The following is a 12,779-nucleotide window of genomic DNA, read 5'->3' as shown; positions in this document are numbered from 1 at the left end:
GTACACAGTGGTGTTCCCCAGGGTCGGTACACAGTGGTGTTCCCCAGGGTCGGTACTGGGACCGCTGCTTTCTGCAAAGTCTCTGCTCCACGGCTCCACTCAGTGACCCCCCCCTACCCCCCTGGCCCAGTGTGCACCCCCCACCAGATCAGTCCCCCCCCGTGCCCCCCCGGCCCAGTGTGCCCCCCAGCCCAGTGCCCAGTGTGCCCCCCAGCCCAGTGCCCAGTGTGCCCCCCAGCCCAGTGCCCAGTGTGCCCAGTGTGCCCCCCAGCCCAGTGCCCAGTGTGCCCCCCAGCCCATTGCCCAGTCTGCCCCCCAGCCCAGTGCCCAGTGTGCCCCCAGCCCATTGCCCAGTGTGCCCCCCAGCCCAGTGCCCAGTGTGCCCCCCAGCCCAGTGCCCAGTGTGCCCCCAGCACATTGCCCAGTGTGCCCCCCAGCCCAGTGCCCAGTGTGCCCCCCAGCCCAGTGCCCAGTGTGCCCCCAGCACATTGCCCAGTTTGCCCCCCAGCCCAGTGCCCAGTGTGCCCCCCAGCCCAGTGCCCAGTTTGCCCCCCAGCCCAGTGCCCAGTGTACCCCCAGCCCAGTGCCCAGTGTGCCCCCCCAGCCCAGTGCCCAGTGTGCCCCCAGTGCCCAGTATGCCCCCAGTGTGCCTTCCAGCCCAGTGCCCAGTGTGCCCCCCAGTGCCCAGTGCCCCCCAGCCCAGTGCCCAGTGTGCTCCCAGTGCCCCCCAGCCCAGTGCCCAGTGTGCCCCCCCCCCAGCCCAGTGACCAGTGTGCCCCCCAGCCCAGTGCCCAGTGCCCCCAGCCCAGTGCCCAGTGTGCCCCCCAGTGCCCAGTGTGCCCCCCAGTGCCCAGTGTGCCCCCCAGTGCCCCCTCCCCCTGCCCACTGCCCATCGCGCTCCAGGAAGGAAGTGGAACCTTACTGCCCACTGGGCAAACGGAAAATGTTGTAAAAGTTTGAAATCATTCGCGTTTGGAACTAATTTTTTAAACTTTTAAAAGTTAACAGCCCACACGGGGTGCTCCCCAATTTCAGCCCCGATGAGTCTCTGATTCTAAAGGAGCAGGGACATGAAAATTATGGGTCTCAATTTTCCCCAGTGATTTGTGCCGTTTTTTTGGCCTAAATTTTAAAGTCCAAGTTTCCCCAAAGATTGTGTGCCAGCGTAACTCAGTTAGTTACGGTTTGTTTGAGACATAGTAACCTGATGTCTGTGTCATTTTTACACAATTATGCAAGTTTGGCCAACTTCCATTTCTCCGAGGACAGCGAATGTGACCACTCCTAAAAAACCTTCTGGTCACTTACAAAAAACCAGCGCACGTCAAAAAATCAACGCAGAAAGACACCGTTGTGTTTCGGTGACGTTTTGGAGGGAGTCACGAACACATAAATACACATCATCGGGCTTCATTTTTCCAACTGAAGATACAGAGAATGGAGCTTTCGTGCAATTCTTTAAGTTTGGATAATTTTTAAAGTGCCACGCCCCCACCGGACATCTCCAAACCGGGCTCGAGGGTCGGAGCGTCAACCGGCAGAATCAGTCCCTCGCCCGCACACAGGGGCTCGGGGCTCGGCTCGAAAAGCCCAGCGGGGTGGGCTGGGGGGTGGCGGGGGGTGTGGAATCTGAACTGAAGGGATGAGAACCCTTACACTATGTCACTCTGCATCAAATAAATCCAGCGGGGGGAGGTTCCCGATCTATGCAAACACATTGCACATGCTCAGACCTGGGTGTGGTCCATACTGGGACATTGACCTTGGGGAGCGAGACAACAAAGAAACTTGTCCTGCCTGTCGTTTTGAGCTTCTTGCAAAGATACAATTTAATCATGGGGGCAATAGTGACAATGTCATACTACGTGCAAGCCTTCTGCATGATGGTGCTGCGGAGGAGACAATTGATTAGACACCATCGTGTGAGGAACCTCAGAACATGTAGGATGATGGGCAGGAGGCCTTACCCACCTCGGGTATATTGAGACAGGTGTTAGTACCTGCACCTGAGTGATGCAGACTGTGTCAGAAGGCTGCGTTTCCACAAAAAAGTTGTAACTGAGATCTGTGAGTTAGTGAAAGCAGACCTGCAACCTGGAAGCGTCAGGAGGATTGCTTTGTCAGTTGAAGTGAAGCTTCCAGCTGCACTTTCATTCTATGTATCTGGATCGTTTCCAGCTACAACTGGGGATGTGTGCGCCATTTCTCAACATGCAACACATGTCTGCATTCGACAGGTGACTGCTGCAGTATATGCCCGGAGGAATGACTACATGTCCACCCAGGCAATGCGTGAAAGGGCTGTGGGCTTCTCCAGGATTGCTGGCTTCCCAAAAGTACAGGGCAGTATTGATTGTACCCACATCGCCTTGCTTGCATCTTGGGAGGAATGCGAGTTGTACAGGAAAAGAAAAGGCTTCCGCTCCATTAATGTGCAACTCGTGTGTGACGACATGAATCGCATCATGTCAGTTGATGCAAGATACCCTGGGAGCACCCATGATACGTTCATCCTATGCAAGAGCGCTATATCTACCATGTTTCAGCAGCAGCCAGAAGGACAGAGCTGACTACTGGGAGACAAAGGGTACGGCCTGCCACCTGGCTCATGATGCCCTTGCGTATAACCCGGACGGAAGCTGACCGGGAATACAACATGTCGCACATTGCGACGCACAGCATAATAGAGAGGACCATTGGCATCTTGAAACAGTGTTTCCGATGCCTGGACCATTCTGGAGGCTACTTGCTATACTCCCCTGAGATTGTCGGTCAGTTCACTGTTGTGTGCTGCATGCTGCATAACTTAGTCATGAGGCAGCAGCAGCTGGTAGTGAAGACCCACCTGAGGTGAGAGTGGCTGATGATGATGAGGAAGCTGCAGATGAGGAGGAGGAGGAGGAGGAGGAGGAGGAGGAGGAGGAGGAGGAGGAGGAGGAGGAGGAGGAGGAGTTGGAGGAGGACGAGGAGGAGGAGGAGGAGGAGGAGGAGGAGGAGGAGGAGGAAGCCATGCAACTACCTGAACCCAGAGTACGATGGCGGAGGAGAGCGGGCCTTCGTGCCCCTTTAACGATTGCTCGAGCCTTGCACCAGCAGCTCATCCATGAACACTTTGCTGCCGAGGGCTCAGCGGCAACTATTCCGTAATGTGAATTGTGTTAATGGAACAAATCATGGAAATGATTCTTGTTTACTTCAAAATCTTGTGTTAGTAATGGAACAAATAATGGCAATGATTCAGTTATAATTTAAAATATATTTTTTTCAAAAGTTTAAGAAACATTTGTTTGTACTTACCTTTAATAAAAATATTCTTGTATCAAACTTTAAAGTTTTCAGTTAAGATCACTTACAAACTTTAACATTGCTGACAAATCTAAGATCACTTCAAACTCTAAGATCATTAAAAACTTTAAGATCACTTTGGAACTTTGAAACTTGTAAATTTATATAACTTACAAAAATGTTTAATTTGAGAACAGTGACAACAGTAACAGCAATAATAAAAAGAACAGCAGCAGCAAAGAAAGGCAGCACCCATCTCTCCTCCACCTTATTCTCAGACCGCCCGCTGCACTTGGTGTTGGTGACACGCATCGTTTCTTGGGTTGGTACCAAGCTTATTCTTTCGAACATCTCGGATATTGCGCACTTCTTGATGGGGGGGGGCGGGGGGGGGAGGGGCGGTAATGTAGAAGGCCCGACTTGGGCCCCTTCAGAGTCTGGTCTGGGGATTGGAGTGGGAGTGGCAACTGATTCTGTCAATGGGCGCAGGGTCTGAGCGCATTCCCCTATTGCAGCAGCTAACTCCGACATTCCCTCCCTCATGTGCCCCGACTGCGTCTCACCTACCTGCAACATTCCCTCCCTCATGTTCACTAACAGTGTATCACCTACCTGCAACATTCCCTCCCTCATGTTCATTAACAGTGTGTCACCTACCTGCAACATTCCCTCCCTCATGTTCACTAACAGTGTGTCAACTACCTGTGACATTCCCTCCCTCATGTTCACTAACAGTGTGTCACCTACCTGTGACATTCCCTCCCTCATGTTCACTAACAGTGTGTCACCTACCTGTGACATTCCCTCCCTCATGTTCACTAACAGTGTGTCACCTACCTGTGACATTCCTCCCTCATGTTCACTAACAGTGTGTCAACTACCTGTGACATTCCCTCCCTCATGTTCACTAACAGTGTGTCAACTACCTGTGACATTCCCCCCCTCATGTTCACTAACAGTGTGTCAACTACCTGTGACATTCCCTCCCACATGTTCACTAACAGTGTGTCACCTACCTGTAACATTCCTCCCTCATGTTCACTAACAGTGTGTCACCTACCTGTGACATTCCTCCCTCATGTTCACTAACAGTGTGTCAACTACCTGTGACATTCCCTCCCTCATGTTCACTAACAGTGTGTCAACTACCTGTGACATTCCCTCCCACATGTTCACTATCAGTGTGTCACCTACCTGTGACATTCCCTCCTTCATGTTCACTAACAGTGTGTCACCTACCTGTGACATTCCCTCCTTCATGTTCACTAACAGTGTGTCACCTACCTGTGACATTCCCTCCCTCATGTTCACTAACAGTGTGTCAACTACCTGTGACATTCCCTCCCTCATGTTCACTAACAGTGTGTCACCTACCTGTGACATTCCCTCCCTCATGTTCACTAACAGTGTGTCACCTACCTGCAACATTCCCTCCCTCATGTTCACTGACAGTGTGTCAACTACCTGTGACATTCCCTCCCACATGTTCACTAACAGTGTGTCAACTACCTGTGACATTCCTCCGTCATGTTCACTAACAGTGTGTCAACTACCTGCAACATTCCCTCCCTCATGTTCACTAACAGTGTCACCTACCTGTGACATTCCCTCCCTCATGTTCACTAACAGTGTGTCACCTACCTGTGACATTCCCTCCCTCATGTTCACTAACAGTGTGTCAACTACCTGTGACATTCCTCCGTCATGTTCACTAACAGTGTGTCAACTACCTGTGACATTCCCTCCCTCATGTTCACTAACAGTGTGTCAACTACCTGTGACATTCCCTCCCTCATGTTCACTAACAGTGTGTCACCTACCTGTGACATTCCCTCCCTCATGTTCACTAACAGTGTCTCACCTACCTGTGACATTCCCTCCCTCATATTCACTAACAGTGTGTCACCTACCTGTGACATTCCCTCCCTCATGTTCACTAACAGTGTGTCACCTACCTGTGACATTGCCTCCCTCATGTTCACTAACAGTGTGTCACCTACCTGTGACATTCCTCCCTCATGTTCACTAACAGTGTGTCACCTACCTGTGACATTCCCTCCCTCATGTTCACTAACAGTGTGTCACCTACCTGTGACATTCCCTCCCTCATGTTCACTAACAGTGTGTCACCTACCTGTGACATTCCCTCCCTCATGTTCACTAACAGTGTGTCAACTACCTGTGACATTCCTCCCTCATGTTCACTAACAGTGTGTCAACTACCTGTGACATTCCCTCCCTCATGTTCACTGAGAACGTCTCACCTACCTGTGACATTCCCTCCCTCATGTTCACTAACAGTGTCTCACCTACCTGTGACATTCCCTCCCTCATGTTCACTAACAGTGTGTCACCTACCTGTGACATTCCCTCCCTCATGTTCACTAACAGTGTGTCACCTACCTGTGACATTCCCTCCCTCATGTTCACTAACAGTGTGTCAACTACCTGTGACATTCCTCCCTCATGTTCACTGAGAACGTCTCACCTACCTGTGACATTCCCTCCCTCATGTTCACTAACAGTGTCTCACCTACCTGTGACATTCCCTCCCTCATGTTCACTAACAGTGTGTCACCTACCTGTGACATTCCCTCCCTCATGTTCACTAACAGTGTGTCACCTACCTGTGACATTCCCTCCCTCATGTTCACTAACAGTGTGTCACCTACCTGTGACATTCCCTCCCTCATGTTCACTAACAGTGTGTCACCTACCTGTGACATTCCTCCCTCATGTTCACTAACAGTGTGTCACCTACCTGTGACATTCCCTCCCTCATGTTCACTAACAGTGTGTCACCTACCTGTGACATTCCCTCCCTCATGTTCACTAACAGTGTGTCACCTACCTGTGCCATTCCCTCCCTCATGTTCACTAACAGTGTGTCACCTACCTGTGACATTCCCTCCCTCATGTTCACTAACAGTGTGTCACCTACCTGTGACATTCCCTCCCTCATGTTCACTAACAGTGTGTCACCTACCTGTGACATTCCCTCCCTCATGTTCACTAACAGTGTGTCACCTACCTGTGACATTCCCTCCCTCATGTTCACTAACAGTGTGTCAACTACCTGTGACATTCCTCCGTCATGTTCACTAACAGTGTGTCAACTACCTGTGACATTCCCTCCCTCATGTTCACTAACAGTGTGTCAACTACCTGTGACATTCCCTCCCTCATGTTCACTAACAGTGTGTCACCTACCTGTGACATTCCCTCCCTCATGTTCACTAACAGTGTCTCACCTACCTGTGACATTCCCTCCCTCATATTCACTAACAGTGTGTCACCTACCTGTGACATTCCCTCCCTCATGTTCACTAACAGTGTGTCACCTACCTGTGACATTGCCTCCCTCATGTTCACTAACAGTGTGTCACCTACCTGTGACATTCCTCCCTCATGTTCACTAACAGTGTGTCACCTACCTGTGACATTCCCTCCCTCATGTTCACTAACAGTGTGTCAACTACCTGTGACATTCCTCCCTCATGTTCACTGAGAACGTCTCACCTACCTGTGACATTCCCTCCCTCATGTTCACTAACAGTGTCTCACCTACCTGTGACATTCCCTCCCTCATGTTCACTAACAGTGTGTCACCTACCTGTGACATTCCCTCCCTCATGTTCACTAACAGTGTCTCACCTACCTGTGACATTCCCTCCCTCATGTTCACTAACAGTGTGTCACCTACCTGTGACATTCCCTCCCTCATGTTCACTAACAGTGTGTCAACTACCTGTGACATTCCCTCCCTCATGTTCACTAACAGTGTGTCAACTACCTGTGACATTCCTCCCTCATGTTCACTAACAGTGTGTCAACTACCTATAACATTCCTCCCTCATGTTCACTAAGAGTGTGTCACCTACCTGCAACATTCCCTCCCTCATGTTCACTAACAGTGTGTCACCTACCTGTGACATTCCCTCCCTCATGTTCACTAACAGTGTGTCACCTACCTGTGACATTCCTCCCTCATGTTCACTGACAGCGTCTCACCTACCTGTGACATTCCCTCCCTCATATTCACTAACAGTGTGTCAACTACCTGTGACATTCCTCCCTCATGTTCACTGACAGCGTCTCACCTACCTGTGACATTCCCTCCCTCATATTCACTAACAGTGTGTCACCTACCTGTGAAATTTTCTCCCTCATGTTCACTAACAGTGTGTCAACTACCTGTGACATTCCTCCCTCATGTTCACTAACAGTGTGTCACCTACCTGTGAAATTTTCTCCCTCATGTTCACTAACAGTGTGTCAACTACCTGTGACATTCCCTCCCTCATGTTCACTAACAGTGTGTCAACTACCTGTGACATTCCTCCCTCATGTTCACTAACAGTGTGTCAACTACCTGTGACATTCCCTCCCTCATGTTCACTAACAGTGTGTCACCTACCTGTGACATTCCCTCCCTCATGTTCACTAACAGTGTGTCAACTACCTGTGACATTCCTCCCTCATGTTCACTGAGAACGTCTCACCTACCTGTGACATTCCCTCCCTCATGTTCACTAACAGTGTCTCACCTACCTGTGACATTTCCTCCCTCATGTTCACTAACAGTGTGTCAACGACCTGTGACATTCCCTCCCTCATGTTCACTAACAGTGTCAACTACCTGTGACATTCCTCCCTCATGTTCACTAACAGTGTGTCACCTACCTGTGACATTCCCTCCCTCATGTTCACTAACAGTGTGTCACCTACCTGTGACATTCCCTCCCTCATGTTCACTAACAGTGTGTCACCTACCTGTGACATTCCCTCCCTCATGTTCACTAACAGTGTGTCACCTACCTGTGACATTCCCTCCCTCATGTTCACTAACAGTGTGTCACCTACCTGTGACATTCCCTCCCTCATGTTCACTAACAGTGTGTCAACTACCTGTGACATTCCCTCCCTCATGTTCACTAACAGTGTGTCAACTACCTGTGACATTCCTCCCTCATGTTCACTAACAGTGTGTCAACTACCTGTGACATTCCTCCCTCATGTTCACTAACAGTGTGTCACCTACCAGTGACATTCCCTCCCTCATGTTCACTAACAGTGTGTCAACTACCTGTGACATTCCCTCCCTCATGTTCACTAACAGTGTGTCACCTACCTGTGACATTCCCTCCCTCATGTTCACTAACAGTGTGTCAACTACCTGTGACATTCCCTCCCTCATGTTCACTAACAGTGTGTCACCTACCTGCAACATTCCCTCCCTCATGTTCACTAACAGTGTGTCACCTACCTGTGACATTCCTCCCTCATGTTCACTAACAGTGTGTCACCTACCTGCAACATTCCCTCCCTCATGTTCACTAACAGTGTGTCACCTACCTGTGAAATTTTCTCCCTCATGTTCACTAACAGTGTGTCACCTACCTGTGACATTCCCTCCCACATGTTCACTAACAGTGTGTCACCTACCTGTGACATTCCCTCCCTCATGTTCACTAACAGTGTGTCAACTACCTGTGACATTCCTCCCTCATGTTCACTAACAGTGTGTCACCTACCTGTGACATTCCTCCCTCATGTTCACTAACAGTGTGTCACCTACCTGTGACATTCCTCCCTCATGTTCACTGAGAACGTCTCACCTACCTGTGACATTCCTCCCTCATGTTCACTAACAGTGTGTCAACTACCTGTGACATTCCCTCCCTCATGTTCACTAACAGTGTGTCAACTACCTGTGACATTCCCTCCCTCATGTTCACTAACAGTGTGTCACCTACCTGTGACATTCCCTCCCTCATGTTCACTAACAGTGTGTCACCTACCTGTGACATTCCTCCCTCATGTTCACTAACAGTGTGTCACCTACCTGTGACATTCCTCCCTCATGTTCACTAACAGTGTGTCACCTACCTGTGACATTCCCTCCCTCATGTTCACTAACAGTGTGTCAACTACCTGTGACATTCCTCCCTCATGTTCACTAACAGTGTGTCAACTACCTGTGACATTCCCTCCCTCATGTTCACTAACAGTGTGTCAACTACCTGTGACATTCCTCCCTCATGTTCACTGACAGGGTCTCACCTACCTGTGACATTCCCTCCCTCATGTTCACTAACAGTGTGTCACCTACCTGTGACATTCCCTCCCTCATGTTCACTAACAGTGTGTCAACTACCTGTGACATTCCCTCCCTCATGTTCACTAACAGTGTGTCAACTACCTGTGACATTCCCTCCCTCATGTTCACTAACAGTGTGTCACCTACCTGTGACATTCCCTCCCTCATGTTCACTAACAGTGTGTCAACTACCTGTGACATTCCCTCCCTCATGTTCACTAACAGTGTGTCACCTACCTTTGACATTCCCTCCCTCATGTTCACTAACAGTGTGTCACCTACCTGTGACATTCCCTCCCTCATGTTCACTAACAGTGTGTCACCTACCTGTGACATTCCCTCCCTCATGTTCACTAACAGTGTGTCAACTACCTGTGACATTCCCTCCCTCATGTTCACCGACAATGTATCAGCCACCTGCAAAACTCCCTCCCTCATGTTCCCGCAGTGTTTCCATTTCTACTGAGAGTGTTGTTACTTCTCCCGACAGTCCTGATACCTCATCACCCACCCCACTATTGGTGTCCAGGAGTGATCGTGTAAGGTCAATGCTCTCCACACTCATTGTCATCATCTGAACCACATCTGTTAGATCCTGCAGCTGAGGAGAGCGCTGTCGAGCTCTCCTTCCCCTCTTCACCCTGGGTGTGGCTCACTACATCCCACTGGGACCCACAGCCTCGGACAGTGGGGCCCTGGGTGTGGCTCACTACATCCCACTGGGACCCACAGCCTCGGACAGTGGGGCCCTGGGTGTGGCTCACTACATCCCACTGGGACCCACAGCCTCGGACAGTGGGGCCCTGGGTGTGGCTCACTACATCCCACTGGGACCCACAGCCTCGGACAGTGGGGCCCTGGGTGTGGCTCACTACATCCCACTGGGACCCACAGCCTCGGACAGTGGGGCCCTGGGTGTGGCTCACTACATCCCACTGGGACCCACAGCCTCGGACTGTGGGGCCCTGGGTGTGGCTCACTACATCCCACTGGGACCCACAGCCTCGGACTGTGGGAACCCATGGAATGTCCCAGCAACACTCGTATCACTCAGGAAAAGGGTTGGCACCTCAATGGGGGACACCTGCACCTCCTCCAGAGTGAGTACAACCCCTCCCCCTCACCCTCATGCTCTTGGTCTGGAAGATGGGATTGTCTCGTCTGCGTCTCAATCTTCTGCATCGTCAAGGTTGGCCTCAAGTTCTGCAAAATATAACAGAACAGACAAATGGTTAGTAGCAGAGGAGGGGCCAGGGTGGGTGGTAGGAGGAGGCTCACACAGTGCAGGCAGCAGGCTGATTTGAAGGACCACGATGAATGATAGCACATTGCATTAACTGAAGTGTAGCTGATGGAGACATCCCCATGAACCGAAGCGTGGCTAGCCCGCGCGGTACTTAACATTTAGCAAAGGCAGACTGTGGAATTTGCAGGACTTACCCTCTCCCTCGAGTGTGGGCCCAGCTTGTGTCGTGGTGATTGCTTTTCTCCAGGCAGGACCATCAAAGCAGTGAGCCTCTCTTCCAAGAGTGTCAGTGGGTGCAGGTTTACCAGGCTCCTCCTGTTCGAGTTCTTTCCCTTTTGTTGTGTGCCAGCTTCCTCTGCAAAGATGAAAACATAACTTTTGAGGGAGGGTGTCTTTCTGCTGGGTGGGACATGCAGCTGGTCACATTTACAATTGCAATTCCATTGAATAAATGAAAATATTCCTTACACTGACTACTTGACCAAGGTCCTGCCACTTCTCTCTGCACCGACCTCCAGACCTCGGGGTGGTCAGCATTGCACAGTAATCTTCTGCAAGTTGGTTCCAGCGTTTCTTCATTTCTTTTGGTGAAACTTATATGTGACCTCTGCTGGTGTCCAGCTCGTGCCATCTGGCCTCAATCACAGTAACTAGTGCGTCCACTTCACCCTGTAAGGAATTCTAGGTCCTTGTGCCGCGTTGCATCTTGTATTGCAGCTCGGATTTTTCCAATGAGAATTAAAGTTCTCACACCCAACTGGTCCTTTACAAATGGCCGAAAGCAGACCGAGAGCTGTCCTGTGCATGCGCGCCCATAGCAATCACGTCAAAAACGTCCATTTTTTTCACGCATGCGCAGAAGGGGGGCATTGTTTTTTCGGTGCAGACATTAGGCTCCACCCCCTGAAGATACAGGGCAGGCTGCGTGGCCCCAATTTCAAACAATAGAACGGGGAAACTTGCTACTTATTTTTTTTGAGTTGAGGCGTAACTCTGGCAATATGCAAAAAAACGGCATTGTGGAAATTTGAGGCCATAGACCTTACGTACTTCCTGAATACCCGCTGAATGAATTCATTAAACAGTGATACAGTAAAACTGTGATTGGTGGAAATAAGACACTTACTGTGTGTGAGAACAGACGGAAGGAGAAACACACAGAAACTGAACATCAAACCAGCTGGCATTTTGCTGCAGACAAATCGTCGACTCATTTCACAGATTCACTCTCTTTCCCTGTAAGAAATACACACATAGATACAGATATATATTGTACCAGAAAACCACCAGACGTAAAACTGAGGCACATTTCTTCAATATGTTTAACACTTTGGACTGTGAAGAAAAATAAAACAGATAAAACAGCTTACCAAATGATTTCCTCACGCATGGGAACACCATCGCCTCCAAGTTCCCCTCCAAGTCACATGTCACCCTGTCGATATTCTTGAACTCCCTCCCTAAGGGCATTGTAGGAATATCTTTGCCACACGGACTGCAGCAGTTCAAGAAGGCGGCCCATCACCAGCTTCTCAAGGGCAACTAGAGATGGGCAAAAATGCCAGCCTTACCAGCGACGCCCATATCCCGAGAAGAATTATTAATAAAATACATTTGAAAGACTTTTAACAGGCCATTATGCACGCTGGCAAAAAGGTATTACAGGATACCATCTCACAAACTGATGTAAAACATAAACTACTGGTCGGGATTGGGGTTAAAAGAACTAGTTAGCAAAAGGAAAGTCTTGGTGTGACTATCACTAACACTGAGCCAAATCAGAGTTAACTTAGTTCCATCACTCCTGACCACCGCTACATTTTGCACCTCAGTTGTGTGATCTATTTGGCAGCCTTCCCTCAGGTTGGTGCTCTCTGTAGTGACCAATGAAACTCTTTGTAAATGAGGTTGTATCAAATCAGCAGCCTGGATTTGGAAGCTATCTTGAGGCTGAGACTCATAGGCCTAGAAACTCAATGGGGCAGCGCCCATTTTTTGGGCACAAGCTGGATCCCTAATCTTCCAATATGGTGGGCAGCGATGTCATAGGGTTGAGATGATTGGCTTGAAATTGTCACAACCATCGTCGTCGCTCATTCCCACTGATACCAGTTTTACAGGGGCTCCTTACTGCCTCACTTGGTTAAA

At 49.8% G+C, this 12,779-nt stretch overlaps 1 protein-coding gene across 1 annotated transcript in view; it reads right to left on the bottom strand.

Moving 5' to 3' along the window:
* The window catches only part of LOC139274588 (CD276 antigen homolog), a 52,215-nt gene extending 40,424 nt beyond the window's left edge, over positions 1 to 11,791 (bottom strand). The window contains exon 1 of the mRNA XM_070891296.1: positions 11,758 to 11,791. The gene's annotated coding sequence lies outside the window, so the exon portion shown is untranslated. The remainder of the gene's footprint in view (positions 1 to 11,757) is intronic.
* Between the last annotated feature and the right edge of the window lie 988 nt (positions 11,792 to 12,779).

Source organism: Pristiophorus japonicus, chromosome 1, assembly GCF_044704955.1.
Source record: "Pristiophorus japonicus isolate sPriJap1 chromosome 1, sPriJap1.hap1, whole genome shotgun sequence".
Taxonomy (NCBI): domain Eukaryota; kingdom Metazoa; phylum Chordata; class Chondrichthyes; family Pristiophoridae; genus Pristiophorus; species Pristiophorus japonicus.
This window is presented reverse-complemented; position numbering and strand designations above follow the sequence as displayed.